Raw genomic sequence first — 22,751 nt, 5'->3', positions numbered from 1 at the left:
TGGGTGGGTGAGACCGGAACGGAGAGGGGGTTTAAACCCCCCACACTTGATTTGAAAATTCCAAGGGACCTATGGACAGCAGGGAGAAGAGAGAATCGCTATTCTGGGCCGACGCTTTGCCCGTCGAGGCATCGGGCAATGGCGAGGTCGGTTGGCTTCTTTGTCCCTAGGAGCTCTCAGACCCCCCATGGGAACGTTCCTTCGGCTCCCACCTAGTTGGGCGGGGCCCAGGGGTGGATTTAGGTTGGAGCCTTGTGGTGGGTCAGTCCTATTTCTCCCATCCTTTCTTCCTTCCACCATCAACCTATCCTTTCCTTTTTTGTCTATTGCTCTCAGGGTCCCGCGCAGAGCAGGGTGGGCTTAGCTCTGGGAGTGGGGGTGGGGTCTTGGCGAACTTGGAAGTTGTCTCTGCCTTGATCTGGGTCCAGGCTACCCGCGGCCACTCCAAACCCTGAGACCACCAGGAAAGAGAGAAGAAAGTCAGTTTCTATGAAGTGCGGGACGCTAGGTTCACCTTTGAGCGCCGCCTCCTTGAACTCTTAAGGCCGGGGCAAAGAGCCTGGAGTGGGTGGGGGGGGTGTCAGTGCGCGTCTGCCCCAGGCCTCAGCAGTGCGCAGGCGCGGATCCGGCCGCCGCCCCCCTCCTAGCACAGGGTTGAGGGGACAGATCCTGCGCCCCTCTCTGAGCAACTATGCCTCTTAAAAAAAAAAAAAAAGACCATCTGGTAATTGTCTTTCTTTAGATCTTCCCTTAATTATGCTTTTAATTAAAGATGGTTCAAGGCACCGGACCACATGAAGGGCAGTAATTACAAATTACATTACAAACCCGACAGATGTAGCACGATCTGCTGGGAAAAAGGTAGCGGAATAAAAATTTGACTAAACTTTGGGATAAATTAATCGGCGGCTTGGAGAGCAGACACGCGGTTCTGATCGTGTAGACTGGAAGCAGGATTTAAGTTTTGTGTCATGACTGTTTTCATATTTCTTTGACGTCTATTGATTTGGAGGCAGCTGCAAGCCTTTGTCACAGGAGAGAAGAGCAGTCACAATATATTAGCTTGATGGCATAACTCGAACCGGAGAGGCGAGGGGAGCTGCAGTGACGGGGCGCACGTGACCCCCTGCCCGCGGCTTCCCGGCCCAACCCTCACTTTAAACTTGTTCTAACTGGAAAGATGAGTGTTGCTGTCGGTACGTGGTCTGAAGGTGCTTTTCTTTTTGGATGCGGGTGGCGGGAGGTGAGCCACCTCGGCCGGGAGGCGAAAATGTCTGAGGGTTGGCAGGGAACCACTGAGGCTCTTGGTGGCTTTTTGGATTACGGTCCAGGGTTTCCACTGTTGGCCCCAAGGCGCTGGACCAAGTACTCACTCAGTCTGGCCTATTTTGGGGGCTATCTCGAGGGGACGTGATGCTAAAAGACACATGGCTCGGGAGGCAACTGCACGGGGTACACCGCCTGCCGCCAACCTCCCCCCCCACGGGATTGTATGGTCGGGATGTAGACTGCAAATTCAAGAGATCGGGAATTGGGTCACTCACTCTCTTCGCTAAATCTCGCCCCAACTCCATCCTGGTATCACCATAGCCTGGACCGTTTCCAAGCCAGAGTCCACTCTTACATACACACAAGCCAGTATATGCCCCATTACTCACCCATCTATTTACAACGCCGGTGTGGTGCCTCGGGGAGCATGCATGGACAATTAAACACACCCACTTAGGGGAGGGATGATGAAGGCTTTCTATTAACTACAGGCGTTCAGGAAACTGATGCAAACCTAATTTGGGCTTCTTGCTGGGGATGAAAGTACCTAGGTAAGGTGTGTGATCCAACCTGCTCTGGAAGCAGAGGACAAGACTGCCCTTGCAAAAGACCTGGCACTTTCTTCCGCTTGCTTTTCCTAGGGAGGACACTTTTCCTTTTGATTCACGTTCTCACTGTGTCCTTTTTTCCTTTGTATCACAGTTTCTGAGAGGAATGGAAATATTTTGACTAGACCTCCCCAGGGGCCTTTTAAACATCAGGGGTCATCACCTGTGCAGTGCTGTAGTTCATAGTTTCAAAATTTGGGTGCAAGAGTATAGTTTGCTGAGGAAAACCATATAATTGATGGTGACTGCTTAACTTCTTACACAATGAAGCCATGTATTTCCTAGAAATGGTTCAAAATTAAGGGGCTGCTACCTTTCCAAGTGTTTTTAAGTGAAGAGGGAAACGTTCTAACAAAACTTTGTGAAGATCACATTTCATTGTCCACTCCTATCTCTTCCTTCTTGCTGCTTGGTGCAGACACAGGAAATATACAGAAACCAGAAACAATATTTAAAAGATTAAAAGCCTATCTGGCTTTCCTATATATTTGAATGAGGACTCCCTGAACCCATTTTCATGCATAATATAAAGCAGATCTTTGAAACGCATATGTTCAGACTTCAGAAAAACTAAAATCAGAAGGGAAACAACAGTACTAAGGGTCCCCTGGTTTCTGTGTATAATACAGGTTACATAACACTTTTTCATTCAAAAGGAAGCAAAGGTTGCCAGGAGACAGAGACAGGCTCTCTCTCTCTCTCTCTCTCTCTCTCTCTCTCTCTCTCTCTCTCTCTCTCTCTCTCTCTCTCTCTCCCTCTCTCCCTCTCTCCCTCCCCTTCTCTCCCCTCCCTCTCCCTTAAAACAACATTTGCCCAGGTATTGAAGTATCTATGATTTATAATCAGAAACTCTTTCTACAAACAGATACATTGCCAAGTGTGGTGGTGCATATCTTTAATCCCAGCACTGAGGAAGCAGAGGCAGGTGAATCTCTATAATTCCAGGCCAGTCTGGTCTACAGAGCAAGTTTCAGGACAGCCAGGGCTACACAGGACCTGTCACAACATGAACAAATGTCGGACAGGACTTTAAAAACTGAGCTTCGGCCGGGCGTTGGTGCCCACGCCTTTAATCCCAGCACTCAGGAGGCAGAGGCAGGCGGATCTCTGTCAGTTGGAGGCCAGCCTGGTCTACAGAGCGAGTTCCAGGACAGCCTCCAAAACAATACAGAGAAACCCCGTCTCGAAAAACCAAAAACCAAAAACCAAAACCAAAACAAACAAACAAACAAACAAAAAACCCTGAGCTTTGGCATTTGTGGAGTCTGGGTCTTTGAAGTAGTAACAGGTTGGTCATGATTTTTAAATACCTTGCTTTCAGTATTGGCTGTGGCCTTTGTAGGGTCTGGGTGCTCTGTAGACAGCAACATGCTGTGCTTATTTATTTCTCTAACCAGATTTTCCATTGGGTAGTTTGGCTTTTGTTGTTGTTGTTTGGTTTTTCAAGACAGGGTTTCTCTGTGTAGTCTTTAATATCCTGGAACTCACTCTGTCAGACTGGCCTTGAATTCAGAGATCCACCAGACTTTGCCTCCTGAGTGCTGGGATTAAAGGCGTGAGCCACCACCACCCAGTTTGGGTGATAAATATTTTTAGATTAAACATCTTAGCCATCTCTAAATTCTTTTTAAAACACTCTATTGAAAAAAAAGGGGGAGAGCTGGGGGCTGGAGAGATGGGTCAGAGGTTAAGAGCACTGACTACTTTTCCAGAAGTTCTGAGTTCAATTCCCAGCAACCACATGGTGGCTCACAACCATCTGTAATGAGATCTGGTGCCCTCTCCTGGAGTGCAGACATACATGGAGGCAAGATGTTGTATTCATAATAAATAAATAAATCTTTAAAAAACACTCTATTGATGATATTAAAAAGGGAAGAATTTTTTGTTTTATTTTAAGTAATTTCTAATAAATAATAAAACACATACCAAGAATTCAACACAATTGTGTACAATACCTAAAATGTTCCAGAGTAGGAAAAAAAGAAAAATCTTTAAACTGCCTACAGTGTTGCTTGTGATGCTAATCTCTCTTCAATGCAAGGAATGGGAAATCTTTAGCTGATATTCTTTTTTCTCACTTTGTGTTTCTTCTGTAATACTCAGCATTGCTCTTCCCCCTTTTACTGTCTTCCCACAGCCTGTGTGTACACTTTGAATTTCAATAAATATAAATTACTGGTTAAAAGAGTAAAGAATGGTTACTTTATGTCTCATTGTTCTTGCTCTGTAGACTGTTCAAAATTTTATTTTGTTTTATTTTACAAACCCTATTGTAGCCATTTCCCCTCAATTCCATGATGAAAGTGAATGGCAAATGCCATTCAATCTAGACGAGCACAAGCCTAGAGAATATAGATTAGTTCAAAGCCTCTGCCGAGTCTATTTTTAGACTTGGAAACAGAACTAGTCTGGAGGCCACATCAGCACACATCTCTGACTCCATATGAGGCTGCTTGAAGCAGGTGGCTTTGAGTTCATCTTGGAAACAGAAGACATGCATGGAAGTGCTCATTCCTCAGAGACTAGCCCTGCTGCAGCCACCCTCAGGAGGAATATAGCACTCACTCTGCAGCTGCTTCTCATTTGCAGACCAGAGAGACTTCTCTCTAATTTCTCTTGCCTGCATTACTTTTTCGGTGTCTGCCAGCCAAACCAGAGAGAAGCCTGCAACATCTTGTCTTTGGGGGATTTTCTGCAGCTTTGCCACAGTCCCTGGAGAAACTGGCAATCCTGAAGTTGATGGAGGGATTACAGAGAGCAAGAAACATCATTCCTCCCTCTAATCTGTCTGGACCAGATGCAATGTGGGTAACAACCTTTACTTGACAGTTACAGACCATTCAAATGAGAATAATAGGTAATGGAGGTTGGGGAGAGAAGGGCAATGATAGTCTCTCAGTTGAAAGAATTGGCTTCCCAATCATGGAGCCAAGTGAAAAATGAAACATTTCCTGCCCAAGTCTTTTGAAGTGATTTCTTCTCTATTTTTGGTTCCTGTTGTCCATTTGGATTGGAAAATGGTCACATCTATTTACCAAGAAACCTTATTTTGCTACTAGAATTGGTCAGTGTCCAGCTGTTTGGATGTTTTGGTTTAAGTTTACTTCTTTCCCTGCTGAGAGCTGTGTTGCTAGACAATAAGGAAGCTTGATTTGCACTAGATAATAACAATCAGGCATAAGTGAGACTCAATGCTGATTAAATAAGGGCTCCTGTCCCCTTTTGAGAGCTTCCAGAGGACCAGAGCCGCAGACATATTGGCAGGTCAAGCAAAAATCTGAGGATAAAATCAACGTCAGTTTTCTGTCACATTCAGAAACCCACCAGAAGCACAGTCAGGACACCCCATCAACCATGCAGTCACCCTCCTCCATGAATTCAGCTACACTGTGGGTCAGATGTCCCCATCTACACGATGAAGTTTACAGCACTGCTTACTCTGTCACAGACCTGTACAGAATACCATGCTAACACTCACAGCTGTGTTCAACAGTAGCCCAGGCTGCTGCTGAGAGTAAGTGTACAGAGACTTTGAAAATGTTGGGCAGGCACAGATCTGGCTGGTGGCAAAGCCTTCATGGAGGCCTTGGAAAAACTGGGAGGGAGTTAGTTACTCCTCAGATTCTGTATGTATCAGGAACACTTCAGGAACATTTCCTTCATCTATTGGTTAACATATTACATGATTTTAATAAGATTATTTTAAACTCATGACTCTAGATTCAAATAATTCAGAACTGTAAGTATCAAAAAATATTTTGGAAACTTTTTTCTTTCTACCCTTCTATCCTGCCATCTGATTATTTTTGAATGGAAAGAACCAGTGCTACCAGCTTCTTGTGTATAGAAGAGTTCTAAAAACATAATCTTTTTGTTTTGTTTTCAATACAGGGCTTCTCTGTGTAGACCTGGCTGTCCTGAAACTCTCTGTAGATCAGGCTAGTCTCCAACTCAGCAATCTGCCTGCCTCTGCCTCCTGAGTGCTGGGATTAAAGGTGTATGCTACCATGTCTGGCTAACTGCCACCCCCCTCTTTTTTAAATCTGACTTCCACAAGTTGTCCTTTGACCTCCACATTTGCAAAATGAACAGAAAATAAAATTAAAAAATGTAAAAGAAAAACCTAAATATCTTATCAGGGAATGGTAATCCATGCCTGTAATCCTAGCACTTGAGAAGCAGAGGCAGGGGGATCAGGATCACTCAGTGAATTAGAGGCTAGGCTAAGACTAGCAAGGTTCTGTCTCTAAAACAAAACCCCACACCTATGCATTCAGGTATTATGGCACACACCTATCATCCCAGAATTTAGGAAACTGAGTCAGTATTGAGAGCTCAAAGCCTGAGTTACAACAGAAGTACCACCTCCCTTACCCCCACAACCCAGATCACAGTGTACAAATATCCCACAGCACCAGCACCTCCACGGCATCTCACTACTGTCTGTAACTCCAGCTCCCGGGAATCTGACCCTTTATACACAGACATCCATGCAGGCAAAACACCAATGTACACAAATCCCATGCATGCATGCATGCATGCATGCATACATACATACATACATATATAATTCAATATATTTTCAAAACCAATATATTTTTAAATTTTTTTCTTATAGCCTTTTATGTTTTCCCTATCCCCATTTGCCTGGGAATAAATACAAAATCTCAGTTTAAGCAACTTAGCTAGTACATAACTTAGTTAAAGCCATCCTACAACTTAATCCTGAAGGGACTCTGGCCACCCTAAGCATTGCAAACATGGTTCTGGCAGGCCTTGCTCTTCTCTCCTGTTCCCTCTGCCTTGCTAAAAAGATGTTGGATTGTATCCCTGAAGCTAGCCACCAAGGTCTATTCCCTTTTTTGATCACTTCTACCTCCAGAGGCCTACTACCAAGTTCTAGCTATCAAAGTATTGAAATACAGCAATCAAAAGCCCCCTTCAACTTGCCTAATTAATATGCCCAATTAAAGTTAAACACATCATCTTAACACAGGGTTTCCCCTTTTACCTGTATAAACTGCATTTGCCTATGGGCCACATCTTTCGCCCCTCTATCCAGAGGTAGCCCTTTGCACCCCTTCTCTGGGACAAATAATTCTTTTCTCTCTCTTGTTTTCTTCCCCTTTTCCCTTATCCTCTATCTCCTGTTGTATTCCCTGACTTCATATATATATATATAATTTAACTTTTTATGCATGTCACTTTCAGTTCCCTCTCCTCCTCCCCCACCCCCCAATCCTCCCAATCCTTCACCCCCACTCCATCCCCCCTCAGCTCCCCAGGGAGGGCAAGGGCTTCCATGAGGGATTTTCAGAGTCTGTCACATCATCCCGATTGCCTGACATCTATCCCTCTGGGGCAAATAAATCTCTTTGGTGCTGAGCATTTGGTCTAGGGGGTCCTTTCAAAGCCCTTTTCCTTTGAGGTTCTGTTCTGCATCATATCGAAAGATAATAGGCACCCATACGCTGACAGAATTATTTGCTATAAACTCTTTGGAAATAATTAGGGAGAAATGATTTATTTTTCTGATGTAAACTTTGCTGCATTGGTGCAAGGATTGCAGCAACTGGGAAACGAATGTCATAGAATTCATTCATACATCAGTTATGTAAACATTTGCTACTGTTGACTTTATAGTGTTTTGTTTGTTTGTTTGATTGTTTTTGTTTTTCAGAGTTACTAATTTTGGAAGAAGGCCAGAATTCAAATATCTTTCAAGTCCTTGAAGAACCTGTAAGCTTCAGATTCTAGCCTGAATTTCTTGTTTTATCAATGATAGGTCTGGGTTCCATCACAATGGCTATAGATGTTGAAGAATCATTTCTCCCTTGTCTGATGTTTGTGTTCAGGGCGGCAGCTTTCATGGTACTGTCCAGAGGTATAGATTTTTCTTGGGTCATTGCTTTTTCTAGGCCACAGATTGCTCCAGATTCTAGCTCATGGGAGGTAGAAAGGGTGCTTGGGTTATGTTTGTGATCTTCAGGTCTACTCTGGAATTGATGCATGCCTATCCCTTCTGCCCTATCTCTTTGTTCAGAATTTAGTCATTAACCCGAGGAAAACTACAAGAAAGACAGGTGATGCCATACCAGTCTGCATAGACAGAGAAGAAAGGACAGATTATGCAAAATGACTAGCAACACCCAGAACAATGCCCAGTGCAGATGGAACACAGCTCCATGTTGATGATAGCAATGGTGGTTATGTAATATGAATGGGTTCTGATTATACATGAAAGAATTTTCTGTTTTGATTTTTTAAATGTAACTTGTTTTTTTGTTTTTTGTTTTTTTCGAGACAGGGTTTCTCTGTATTGTTTTGGAGGCTGTCCTGGAACTCGCTTGGTGGTCCAGGCTGGTCTCGAACTTACAGAGATCCGCCTGCCTCTGCCTCCCGAGTGCTGGGATTAAAGGCGTGCGCCACCAACGCCCGGTGTAACTTGTTTTTAATTATGTGTGTGTGGGTGCATGGTAGTAGTTGAACTTTCTTTTGGGAGACTGTCAGCCCACAAATAAATGACATGGAGACTTATTATTAATTATGAAAGCTTGGCCTTTAGCTTAGGTTTGTTCCCAACTAGCTCTTACAGTTTAAGTTAATTTGTTTCTATTAATCTATGTTTTGTCACATGGTTCTTTGCCTCTTCTCCGTTCTGTAGGTCTGACTCCCTCCATGTTTTGCTGGTGTCTCCTTTGAGCGCCTAGTTCCTTTTGCTGCCTGGAAGTCCCACCTAACATCTCCTGCCTAGCTATTGGCCACCCGACTCTTTATTAAACCAATCAGGTGCCTTGGGGAGGCAAAGTAAAACAGCAACACATCTTTACATAGTTTGCTCAAATGTTCTGTGGTGCACGGGAGTGCAGGAATCTGAGGAACACAGAGATGCTGGATCCTTGAGGCTGGAGCTACAGGCAGTTGTGAGCTTCAGGATGTCAGTGCTTGGAACAGAACTCAGATGCTCTGCAAGAGCAGTATGTGCTCTTAAAATGAAGAACCATCTCTCCAGATCTTGTTTTGATTCTTTTCCTTTTATTAGAAATGGATTTTTTCAAAGTGGGGTGCCTTGGCATATACCTTTAATCCCAGCTCTTGGAAGGTAGAGGCAGGTAGAACTCTGAGTTTGAGGTCTACAGAGGTCACTGTGGTCACCTGACACAGAGAAACCTTGTTTCAGGAAAACAAAACAAAAAACAGAAAAAAGAAAGAAAATAGTTTTTCTTATACAATATAACTTGAATAAGGTTTCCACTCCCTCTATTCCTCCTAGTTCCTCCCTAACTTCCCTCCTAACTGGACCCATTCCCTTTCTCTCTCATTATAAAACAAATAGGCTGCTAAGGGATAGAAATATAATAATATAATATAATAATAAAACATCAGAATTGAACAAAACAAGGAAATATAAGAAAAGGCACAAAGGCCAGAGACCCACTGTTTTCACATACTTAGGAATCCCTTTAAAAAACACTAAACTGAGAGCCATAATTTATGCAAGGGCTTCTTGCAGACCCTTGTGGGTCCTGTGCATGCTGCCTCCATTTCTGGGAGTTCCTAAGTGCTTTGATCATGCTGATTAAGAGGACCTTATTATTTTGGTGTCCTCCATCCCCTGTGGCTCTTACAATCTTGCTGCCTCCTCATCCAGAGGGTTCCCTGAACCTGGAGGGGAGGGATTTGATGATGGTGACATCAGGTTTAGGGTTGAGTATTCCATGGGCCCTCTGCCTAATGTCTGGCTGTGGGGTCTCTCTATTTGTTCCTGTATGCTTTAGAAGGAAGCTTCTCTGATGATGGCTGAGCAAGACACTGGTCTGCTTCCCTAACTGGAGTGGCCTGGGTGTTCATGGCTATTTTGAGACAGGGTTTAGCTAAGTAACTCAGGCTAGTCTCAAACTCCTCTTGCCTTCATCTCCTGAGTGCCAGAATTACAAGTCTGTGCAGCCCCAAAAGGCTGTATTTTAAAGGATTTTCTAATGGATTGGGTAAGGCATGGAGGAAGACTGGTCAATAACAACGTCAAGGTTTTGGCCTCAGAAACAGGAAGAGTGGATTTATAAAGACAGGGAGAAACAGGGAGGAAGTTTACAGAGAATTTGTCAACAACCGCATAGAAATCTCATATAAGGTCTGAGTTATGAATCTTGGATTTTTAAAAATAATTTATTTTTATTTTATGTACTTTGGTGTTTTACCACATGCATGTCTATAAGAGGGTGGTGGATACCCTGGACCTGGAATTACAGATGGTTGTGAGCTGCCATGTGAGTTCTGGAACCTGAACCCTGGTCCTCTGGAAGAGCATCCAGTGCTCTTAACCACTGGGCCATCTCTCCAGTCCTGAATCTGAATGAAATCTGTGAGTTGGTTTTAGCAGAGGCAAGGTCTAAAGTTCAAACTCTGAGTCACATCATGTTTAGGGGACAGGGAGGTGAGGGGGATGTGTTCAGGGGACTGAACAGAGAAGTTAGTGAGACAGGCAGATGGCTTATGAAGGGCAGTTCATAAGCTACCAGTGAGGAAAGTGTTTGAGAAAGGAGGGTAGTGACTACAGATTGACTATATATAGTCTTAAACGCTGTAAAAAGGTCAGGTTGGGTGAGAACTGAAAACTTGACTATTGCCTTTGTCAATATGCAGGGTGTTGGCAATCTTGTTATAAATTGCTGGGTGAAGTGACAAGCGAGGATAAAAAGCTGGTTGAGATTAAATGAGAGACAGAGAGAGACAGAGACAGAGAAATACACACACACACAGAGACAGATATAGACAGAGACAGAGAAAGAAAGAGACAAAGACAGAGAACAGAGAGACATGGAGACACATAAAGACAAAGAGATGACTGTGTAAGAGAAGGTAAAACAAGGGGTCTTCATTATCTAATCTGAGCACGGAAAGGAATAAAGTCCCCGGGGCTGGAGGCCAGTGAAAAGGAGCCAGGATCACCAGCTTCCTTGACTCAATGAATTGTTGAAATGAAGAAGTGAGCTGGAAAAGCAGAAAGTGGGGCTTGGAAGGTCAGGTGTGCTGGTGCCTGGCATAATTACATCACTTAGGAGGCAGAGGCAGGAGGATCACCGCAAGTTCGAGTAGTCAACATACTGAGTGCCAGTTCTTCCTGAGCTAGGAAATAAGATTCTGTGCCCAAAATGGAAAAACAAAGATGGACAAAGTGGTAGTTACAGTGAGATAAAAGGAATGGTGAGAGGTGCCACCCATGGCACCTTCTAGGTAAGAGCATAAAGTTGGAGCAAGAAGTCAAGAATTACAAATACAGAGACTAGAAGCATAACAGGGCAGGATGAACGCTAGAAAGAAGGTTAAGAAACAGCTGAAGTCATCAAAGAAAGAAATCGATAGGTCTGCGGCTCTGGGACCTCAACCCCCAGGTGGGTAGGAGGTACACTCGGTGTAAGTGCATGGCTTCTTTGCCTTTTGGATAAAATCAAGTGTGTCTTTGTTTTTTATCATTTTAACACCTTTTTTCTTTCTTTCTTTCTTTTTTCTTTATAGACAGGGTTTCTCTATAATGGCTCTAGCTGTCCTGGAACTAGCTTTGTAGATGAGGCTGGTCTCAAACTCACAGAGATCCATCTACCTCTGCCTCTGCCTCTCGAGTGCTGGAATTAAAGGTGTGTGCCACCACCGCCTGGCCAGTTTAATATATTTTATGTTCATTACCTGAGGGTGGCGTATTAGGCGGACTTTTGGAGCAGGAAGAAGTCTGCTCCATGCATTGACCTGGTATTGCTGCAAATTAACTTCAAGGGACACAGGCATGAGAGCATGGGAGGTCAGGCTCAGCAGCTCTGGAGGACATGGGGAGAGGCAGTGACCACTTGAGGAGGGTTCAGAGGAAGAGCCGGGTGTCAGGACAATAAAGTGAGGGCATCCTTCAAAAAAGAGGACAGAGGATAGAGGGCAGAGCTGAAGGCAACATGGAAGGAGCCTGGGGCCCAGGGGTTGGACTGAGTGGAATAGGACCCTGAGTCTGTATGCTAGACTTTTGTTTTGTTTGTTTGTGACAGGGTCTTATGTGTCCCTGTATGTCTGGTACTCACAGACTCATATCTCATTGTTGGAGATGAACCTGTTATTTCCTTGCCTCCATCTCCTGGGTGCTGGAATTATAGGCATGCATCACCACAGCTATGAGGTGCTGGGGTTCAAACCCAGGGCTTCATGCACACTATGCAAGTACTCAGCTGAGTCATACCCCTAGTCCTGAGGCCTTGGTGTTTCTCATCTGCTCCTTCCTGCAGCCCCTTCCCTCCAACTCCAGGGAGTTCTTTCTTTGTCTGCCCTACTGCCATGCATATGTTTTTCAAGTTTCCTACTGACCCTCCTCCATTCCTCCATTCTTTTTCCTCCCTTCATCTTTTGCTTTCTATTTTAATTCTCTTTCTTCATCTAGAAAATGAGGCATTAAATCACAGAGACAAGTAAATAAGTAATGAAATATTTTAAAATAAATAGCAATAAATAATACAGAAAAAAATCGCATTTAAACTTCAGAAATTCATAAGGTAGGAGGTGAGTTTTCTCTTTTTCAGCCCAGTCCCAATCACATTCTCTTCTAGAAGAAGCCATGTTAACTCTTTAACATTCAGCCTTTTAAAGTCTTTCAATGTCGGGCTGGAGAGATGGCTCAGTGGTTAAGAGCACTGACTGTTCTTCCAAAGGTCCTGAGTTCAATTCCCAGCAACCACATGGTGGCTCATAACCACCTTGAATGAGATCTGATGCCGTCTGCTGGCATGCAGGGAGGAGATTGTATACATAATAAAGAAATAAAATATTTAAAAAAAGTCTTTCAATGTCAAGTGGGAAGAAAAGGTTGCTCCTAGGGGGTATTATTTAAAAGAAACCTCTTTCTGGAATAAGGATGCTGCTGCTAAGTCTGAGGAAGTTTCCCTAGCCTGTAGGAAGCCTTGAATTCAATCCACTGTACCCCATCAAATCCTGAGTGGTAGTGCCTGTCTGTAGTCTCTGTAGTCTCAGTAATCCACAGCACCCCATCAAATCCTGAGTGGTAGTGCTTGCCTGTAGTCTCAGTATTTGGGGGATCAGATGAGGCAGGGAGATGGGAAGTTCAAGGTCATTCTTAGCTCCATAGCAATTTGGGGGTCAGCCTGACATATGAAACTGTCTGCTGCTGCTCACACCACTTGGGTCCTGGAACCCTGACTAGGATCCGGGAGGAAACGAAGAAAGGAAAGAAGTGGGACTCTGCTCCCACCACAGCCGATGGGGAGGGGTTAGCTAGTGTCTTTAGGAGAGCAGTCTTGGGCTGTAGTCACGCAGAGGGAGAAGCTGCAGCGCAGTCTGTGCACACACTGAACAATCCCCCACGAGCACGCACTCCGCTCCGAGGAAAGTGGTCTCATTTCTCTTGAGCCTGGGCCACATGGGTAAAAGCTTTGTCAGTTTCCCGTGGGTCCAAAGTCTTCGAGTCCTGGTCATGATGTTGCGTGTAAATAATGCATCCATTCAGGACTTCACCCACTCATTCAGGGCTTCCCCTGCTCCCTTCAATTATCCTGCAAACCAAAAATGTTACTTTGTAAGTCATCACTACCTTTTTTGCATTTTCAGTAGCCACGTTGTGTTTCATTGTGTGGGCACAACATACGTTATTTAAATGACCTGTCATTATAGGCATGCAGGCTGTTTGGAACTTTTTCTACTATAAACGATGCCGCAAAGGCAGAGCATTTATTCCAGTGCTAGGATTTGGGGAGCTAGAACCCTTATAAATCAAGGGGTATGGTGACGGGGGAAGTCCTTCTGTGTATATGTTTGCTTTATTGGTTGATAAATAAAGCACTGTTGGCCAACAGGGAAGCAAGACAGGTGGGACTAGGAGTCAAGGAGGATTCTGGGATTTGTAGCCAAGAGTAGAGAGTTGCCATGTGATCCCAGGAAGAGAGGATGTGTCAGGATGGCATCCTCAGATAGATATGTCCTTATAGAAATCTATATATTAGTAGTCATGGGTTAATACTTAAGACAGAACTAGCCAATGAGAAGCCCTGGACATTGACCGACAGCATTGTATCTAATAGAGTCTCTGCATGTTCATTTGACACGGCATCTCTGGGAACAGGCTAGCTGGAAGAATGCTCATTACAGTATGGCACACTAGATGTACATTTTATTCAAGTGCTAGGATTTATAAATCAAGGGGTATGGCACACTAGATGTACACTTTAAAATTTCATAGACACTGCCAAGCTGTCTTTCCCCCCAAACTGGGCCTATGTATACTTCCCCAACAGTGTATGGATACACCTTTCCCCACACCCCACTAAGAACAGGCCTTTCTCTGAAAGTCTGCAAAAAAAGCAATCTGTCAGATGAAGGGAGAGACAAATGAGAGTGCATACACATTAAATATACCTGACACCTTGTTGAGTCCCTAGGCTTTTTCTGCTGACCTTGCTGCCTAAGGCAGGATCCCCCTTCTCCCTGGACTCTGTTGGAGGGCAAGTTGATGGAGATACTAAGTCACTTTGGCTTAGAATCTGCTTCTCAGTCCCTTGCTACTCTGGATGGCATTCTCTGATGGCTGTAAATACTCTATGTTTATATTCTAGCTGGATACAGGCATTAGAGACAAATGTTTATTCATTTCTGTCAGGGAGTGTTTTCAGGCAAAGAGTGCTCACCTTAATCTTTAATTGCAATCATAGAATCAAAGCCCCACCATCACCTCAAAGGCTAACACAGATCCAAACATTTGAAAGTCTGCTGGTTCGTTCTCCTTGTGTAGCGCAGGTGGAGGGCTTCATTTCAGACCCCCTCTCACTGCCTTGCTACTGATTTCAAATACAATGCAAAAAGAGAGAAGGCAATGAAGCTAGGGATTCTTTGAAGCATCAATAATTTGCATGAACAATAATGTCCACTTTTGTTTTTAAGACCACTTAATAGACTTCATTTCTCAAACCCAAACCACAGATTAATCTTTCCCGGCTAAGTTCTTAGAGAGGAACATGCTCGAATTCATTCTGAGGACTTCCAGCAGTAAAAATAATGTGTTTTTTTAATGGGTAGTAAAACTCCTCATATAAAAGAACCCACACACAGAGTGGGTTGCTCCAAAGAAGAGCCATGTTTCTCTTTATTTAAATTTTGTTATGTCTGTGGGTACATGTGTGTGTGAAGATATGCACACAAGGAAGGGCATGTATGCGTACCAGAGGACAACCTAGAGTGTCACTTGTCCTCAGATGGAAAATACCATCCATCTTGCCTTTTATTTTTAAATAGAAACAGAGACCATTTATTAAGAAACAGAAAGCACTCCCAAGGTTGGGAGAGACCAGTGATCTAAAGAAGAAAGCAAACAGAAATGTCCAAAAGCCAACACCCTCTTTTGAGACAGGGTCTCTTTCTGCCCTGGAGCTCACCCCTCCTTGAGCCCTTTCCCTCCGAAGTCTCTGGTGACCACTTTCTACTCTATTTGCAAAAGGTCAGCTCTTCTATTGTAGAATGTAGTCTTCCTTGCCAGTCACCTGGGCCCTGCCACGCTGTCTGAACCCCCAAATAGCACACAGGACACTATATTAATTATGAGACTGTTGGCTGCTTTCTTGGTTTCTTATTGGCTATCTCTGACTTAAGTATTTAACCCATAATTATTAATCTAAATATTTCTCTTACTGGAGAAAAGAGTCCATACCTCTTACTCTGGCAGTCTACATGGTGTCTGTCTCTGCCTCTCTTTCCCAGAATCTTCCTTGACTCCTAGTCCCACCTTGCTTCCTTACTGGCCAACAGTGCTTTATTCAACAACCAATAAGAGACAAATTTACAGAATGACATCTCCCATGATTCTATATTTCATGGATGGCGTATTGTCCACTGTTTGTCACCCTGTGCCTGGCTAGCTTTTCACTTTGTGCAACACTCTCCAGGTCCAGCCATCTTGTAGAAACAGCAGGATTTCATGCTTCTTTGTGGCTAAACTGTGTTCCATTGTGTGTGCACGCCACATTTTCTTTATCCATTTATCAATTTATGGAGAGTTAAGCCAATTTCAAATCTTGGTTCTTGTGAATAGCATCCCAGTAAACATGGAAGTAAAAATGCTTCTTCAATATCCTGATTTTGTTTCCTTGGGCTATGTACACAGTTGTGGGATTGTGGAATCATAGGGTGACTCTATTTTCAGTTTTTGTGTGGAACTTCCCTTTGTTTGCCATATACCTACAACACACAGAACAGAATGTGTTCTCACACCACACACACAAAACCTTTGAAAAGAAAACAGTGAAAAACTAAAGATAGGCTGGGCTGGGAAGATGACTCAGTGAAGTGCTTGCTGCACAAGCATGAGTGGCTGGTCAATGGGCACAGAGTCACAGGTAGGAAAAGTAAGGTCTGGGGTTCTAACACACTGTAGAGCTAGTACAGTTAACAGCACTATATATGTTCAAGTAGCCAGAAGAAAGAATTCAAAATGCTTTCACTACAAACAAATGATAAATGTGTATGATGATGCACATGCTCATTATTTTGGTTTGATCATTGTACAATGTATACATGAACCAAACACTGAGGTTCACCCCATAAACATAGAATTGCTACATATATCAATGACCAAAGCAATAACTATTTAACGCTCACACATGCATCACATATGTACATATCTGAACATATATATATATGTATATATATATCAGTACTAGGGATTGAACACAGAGCCTTATGCATGCTAGCTCAACCTTGGAGCTTTGATTCTTTAAAAAAAATGTTTTGCTTTTTTTGAGAGAGGTTCTCTGTAGCCCTGGCTGACCTGAACTAACTGTGTAGACCAGGTTGGCCTGTGTTCAAAGAGATCTTACTTCTTGAGTCCTGGGATTAAAGGCATGTGGCATCATCCTGGCCTGTTTTTTTTTTTTTTTATTTTAATCATGCTCAACCAATCATGTTTTCAGATTTATCTGAAAATTGAAAACTGCACTTTGGAAGGGAAAATGATATATGTATCATGACAACAAGAACTTTGATGAAGTATTTTAGGAGCAGGTGGTAAAGTGGGATAGCTTGTAGAAGTATCTGCTTGGCAGTTCTCCAAGATGGAGGCATTTTACAGAAGCATAGACCAAGCATCTAATGATAACAGACTCATTCTCCCTGCTTCTGTCTCAGCTTTATGCATTTCTTGGGCTTCTGAAGAGAGATGGGTGGGTGATTGTATGATTAGAGCTGGATGTGGTGGCAAACTGAAAGTTCAAGACTAGCCTGGTCTACATAATAAGTTCCAGGACAGCCAAAGTTACATAGTGAAACCCTACCTCAAATAACAACAATAGATCCCCCAAAGCCCAAGTATTACTGAATGGAACTCCTCTTGCTATGATTTGGTCTATTCCCGCCTTGTGAAGACTTCAGCCTTCAAAACTGCCTAGAGATGAAATATGTGATTCTTTGCACATGGCATTGACCTAGATTTAGCTTTACTTAACAGTTAAAGGTTAAAGACGAGGAAGACAAACTAAAAATAAAACAGCTTCAGTAAATGTTATCCTAGACTTTGGTGTGCTGACTCAAAGCACTTAACAAATGGTGTTGACTCAATAGGAAATTTTTGTGCATTTGGGCTCAAATTGCTTTCAAAATTATATAGAAGTTTTATTGCCTACCCCCAAAAGGACATTCTATCCTCAAATATCCTAACAATTTTGTTTTGAGAGGCAAATAAATATCATGTAAACTGGGAGGACATTTATCAAGCACTAGACACTGCTCTTAGTGATTTAGAAACATACATATTTATCAAATTTTCATTTTCACTAAACTAAACCAATTAACTTATTTCCTTATAGTCTGGTTTAAAAGCAGAATATAAACATGCATGTATGCACACATACATTTATGATTTGCCTAATGTTCCCTTCTCCCCAAAGAGCAAACAAAAGCAGATTTAGGGTGACCTGGAAGTTCCATATCAGGGAAGGTATAGTTCTTTGCACAGAGACTTTCACATATTAGGAAGTGAACACCAGGCATAGAGGGTTCACATTAACCATGCGTGAAGTCTATGTGAGGAACTCATGCACAGCTATCTGTATACACACCAAAGCAGATGTGTGCTCTTCCTTCCCAGTCTTATGGAAGTAAGGAAAAACCTAAGCTTAAGAAAGTGATTGCTACTGCTTCCATCAGTCACTGGATGAAGGTTCTAGGATGGCATATAAGGTATTCATCAATCTCATTATCAGAGGCAAACACCCACAGCTAAATACTGAACCCCTGGGACCCAGTGGCAGAGAGGGAGGAGTTATGAGCATAGAGGTAAAGAATGGGCTGGTGAAACCAACAGAAACAGCTGACCTGAACAAGGGGGAGCTCTTGGACCCCAGACTGATGGCTGAAAGGCCAGCGTGGGACTGATCTAGACTCCCTAAATGTGGGTAGCAGTGAGGAGACTTAGGCAATCTATGGGGCCCTAGGCAATAGATCAGTATTTATCCCTGTCATACAAATGGACTTTGTGTGTCCATACCACAAAGAGGGACGCTCTCTCAGCCTGGACTCTTGGGGGAGGGCCTAGGCCCGGCCCTAAATGAAATGACAGACTCTGGATATCATTGCTCAGGAGGCAGAGGCAGGTGGATCTCTGTGAGTTCAAGGCTAGCTTGGTCTGCAGAGCTAGTTCCAGGACAGTTAGGGGTATTACACAGAGAAATCCTGTCTTGAAAAAAAAATAACAAAAAAGAAAGATCTTGCTGTTCTTTTAAAATAAACAAAAGAAGGCCTGGAGAACAGGCACAGTGGTTAAGAGCATGGACTATTCTTTAAGAGGACCCAAATTTGATTCCCAGCACCCACATCAACCAGCTTAAAACCACCCATAAATCCAGTTCCAAGGGTTCTGACATCTCTTGCCTCAAAGACTACCTACACTCATGTGCACATACACAGAGAAACACATAATTAAAAATAAATCTTCAAATAAGTGATAAATACATGTACATCATACACTGAAAGATGTCTCTTCCCATTTCTCCATTTCTTGTACCTTCAGAGGCCTCCATCATTGACTTACATGTATATCTAGAAACACTTGGTATACTCTCTCCCTTCTTCCTGCTTCCCTCATGGAAGAGGTAACATAACATAGTGAACGTTAGATCCTTGAGTACTTTTTTCACTTAACACTATCTTAAGGATGCATTGTTCCATTCTATCCTTTTGATGTGCCAAATATGTAATGTATTTATTCAGTTAAAAATGGGATTTTGGCCGGGCAGTGGTGGCACATGCCTTTAATTCCAGCACTTGGGAGGCAGAGACAGGCGGATCTGTGTGAGTTCAAGGCCAACCTGGTCTACAAAGTGAATTCCAGGACAGCCAGGACTGTTACACAGTGAAACCCTGTCTTGAAAAAACAAAAAACAAAACAAACCTCCAAAACAATAACAATGAAACAAAACAAAACAAAACAAAAACAGGTTTTCTGAGCCAGCAAGCTAGGTCATCTAGTGAAAACACTTTCCATGCAAGCCAGAGGACCTGAGTCTGAGCTCCCAAATATCCATGCTGAATGGAAAGAACTGACTCTTGAAATTTGTACTCTGATCTACTCATATGTGCTGTGGTGCATGAATACACACAATAATAATAATAATAATATCTGATACCTATAAATCCATATTATTATTAATATAAAATAACAATTTTAAGTGTTTTTGCTATTGTGGTCTTTGGGAATAGTGGTGCATACCTTTCTCCTAGCACTTAGGAGGCAGAGACTGGCACATATCTATGAATTCAAGGCCAGCATGGTCTACATATAGATTTTCCAGTCATCCAGGGACATAGTAAGATAATCTTATATAATTTGTTAATAGCTCAACTAATACTGAGTTTATTTCTTGATATTAATGGAAAAATCCGTTATTAATCTTGGGGCATTTTCATAAGGAAGATATGCTTGGGGTCATGGAAGCAGAGAAATGGCGGTGAAGGCAGGTGGCAAGACCATCAAGGTAGGGACTTAGTGACAAAAGTGCAGATCACAAGAAAGACGTCTCATTTTTGCAGATTTTCGTGAGCTGGGTGTCCCAGTTCCCTGTGTCAAGCGGATCCCTTCTGCACAAGTTGGTGTGAAGCAGGCCCTGATGGTTCTTTTTCCAAATACATGCACTCAACTGGGGCTTTAATCTCAAAATAGAAACTGATGGGGATTGAAATTATAGCACATTTTAGGACTTGAAAACGAATTGAATGTAGAGCTGGGCATGGTGGTACACTCCTTTAATCTCAGCACTGGGGAGGCACATGTAGGTGGATTTCTATGAGTTAAAGGCCAGCTTGGTCTACAGGGTGAGTTCCAAGACAGTCAGAATTATATAGAGATGCCTTGTCAACCCCCTCAAAAAAAACCTCAAAGCAACAACAACAATGAAAACCTTCCCTGCTTGACTAGTTCATTTTTAAATTTATTATTTTATTTTTATGTGCTTGAGTGTTTTGTTTGCATGTATGAGGTTCATGCATGGTGTCCACAGAGGAAAAAAAGGGATTGTTGTGCCCAAGTTGCAAAGTCCCCAGAGACCACCAGGAAGACAGACCCACTAACTGCAAAAGCAAGGTTTAACGATTGTTCATCCACCCATGACAGGGACCCCATCTAGCAAGCTGATGCAGCAGCCCCCAGAGGGAGTGAAGTTCCCTGTCTACTGCTAGGTTTTATAGACAAAAGTTACAGGATTACATCAGTAGGTACAGGTTGATTTTTGATTGGTTGACATTTGGGAACAATCAGGAGAATTTCTCAAAGTCATATTTTGGCATGAAATACCTGTGTACCAATTATTTTCATTGGTCAGTGCTGAGAGGGAACATTCTGTGGTTTCTATGGCATTGTCTTGTTACTTGCAGGTGGCCTGTTGCACGTAGATACCAATAGTTTTCAGAACTATATCCTGGAGACTACAGGGGAGGTTTTGGTCCCCCCTAAAGTTTCTTTTGTGGCCAAACAGTTCCCAGGAACCAAGCATCTAGGAGGCTATGTGTGTGTGTGGCGTGGGGGGGGGGTCTGTAGTTTCTTTGTGTTCAGTTTTGGCCCTAGACTCCGGGAGGCCAGAGGATCTGGAGTTTCCTTGTGTCAAAGGCCTATGTGTCTTTTCTGTAGCCTGCCATGGCTACTAAGCAGGGGGCTGAGTGAGGGTCTGGTCCCTTTATTTCTAAATTATTAGAAGTGAAGCCCTCTCAGGGATCAGATCCTCTGGAACTAAAGTTACAGATGGTTGTGAACCACTCTGTACATACTGGGATTCAAACTTGCTTAAGAGAAACCCATGCTGTTAACCACTCAGCTATCTTTCCAACCCCATTAGCTAAGAGAAGATTGTCCTGGAGCACAGGATAAATGCATAATGGGGGAAAGTGTGTTTTCTTTAAAATTATAGAACCAATATCACATGGTTTGACTTATTCTCAAGAAAACAGCTCTGATGTCACATGGCTCTTGCTTGTGCTGGCTAGTTTTATGTCAACTTGACATAAGCTGGAGTCATCTGAGAGAAGGGAGCCTCAACTGAGAAAATGCCCCCATAGGATTGGGCTGCATGCAAGTCTGTAGTATATGTTCTTAATTAGTGATTTGGGAATGCCTCATCCATTGTGTGTGGTGTGGCCCCTGGGACAGTACAAGAAAGCAGCCTGAGTGTTCTGTGGGTAGCGATCCAGTAAGCAGTACCTCTCCATGGCCTCTTCATCAGCATCTGCCTCCAGGATCCTGCCCTGTTTGAATTCCTTTCCTGACTTCCTGGACGAGCAGTGATATGGAAGTGTGCACCAAATAAACCTCTGTCCCCAAGCTGTTTGGTCATATTCTGTTTCTTTTCCATCACAGCAATAGTAATCCTAACTAAGACAGCCCTTCCATGTCTTGACAATCTGCTTTCAAACCTTTACACTGCTACAGTTTCAACCCCTTTCCTTTTTACATCCCAGTTTTGTTAATTACATTTGAAGTGGTTGCACACCACCCCGGTGTGCACTGGACTATAATTTGCATGTTTATTTCAAGTTACTTCCAATTTTATGCTGTTATAGGAAAGCATCCCTTGACCCAAGGAGACTGAAAAAGACAGCAGCTACAGTTTTCTTTTCCTTACTTAATAGAGTGAGTTACTCTAGCATGGGACTTCTCTCTGGCAACAGAAAAATCTGTTTCTCTATTGTAGCAGAATTAAAGAAATACATATACAGCAAAGCACTGAGAACAGCATTTGGCAGATACTGAGTGGCTAGTGTGGGTGATTAGCTTGTTAGGGTTCTTGGCCGCCAATTCCTGCAAATAAAAAACACATCGGGAAGGTTCTGGATGACCCATAGGACTAGACTCAACAAATGGGGGAATCTAAAGAAAGATGACAGCAGGACCATGATTTTTCTAGTTTCTGAGCTGATAGTGATGTCTCTTATGTCCCTTGGGCCTACTTAATTGCACTGTGTCCCCACAGGAAGAACCCCAGATAGCCCTACATTTCTGCATCAATGCCTTATGATTCAGAAATCTGGCTTGGATGGGCCTTCCTGAGCTTCACTCATACATACCTCCTAAGACGTGTTTATCAACAGCAGGAAGCAGAGCTCTGTATCCTGTCATGACTGATGTAGGGAAGGCTGTACATGAGTGCCGGTGAGCCCATTGGTGAGCATCTTCCTCCTCCCCACCCACAGCATGACTGTCAACATAGGAGATTTCAATTCATCTCAGTGCTGGAAGGCAAAGGCAAGCTTCTCCTATCAGCCAAGTGCTCATGGGAAACTTTCTCTTGTCATTTTTTTCTTCTATCTAAGTGCCCTGGAATAACAGGTTTAACCTGAGCCTAAGACTCAGATCAT

This window comes from Mesocricetus auratus, unplaced genomic scaffold, assembly GCF_017639785.1.
Source record: "Mesocricetus auratus isolate SY011 unplaced genomic scaffold, BCM_Maur_2.0 Super-Scaffold_100004, whole genome shotgun sequence".
NCBI lineage: Eukaryota > Metazoa > Chordata > Mammalia > Rodentia > Cricetidae > Mesocricetus > Mesocricetus auratus.
The sequence above is the reverse complement of the archived record's forward strand: the minus strand, read 5'-3'. Positions refer to the sequence as shown.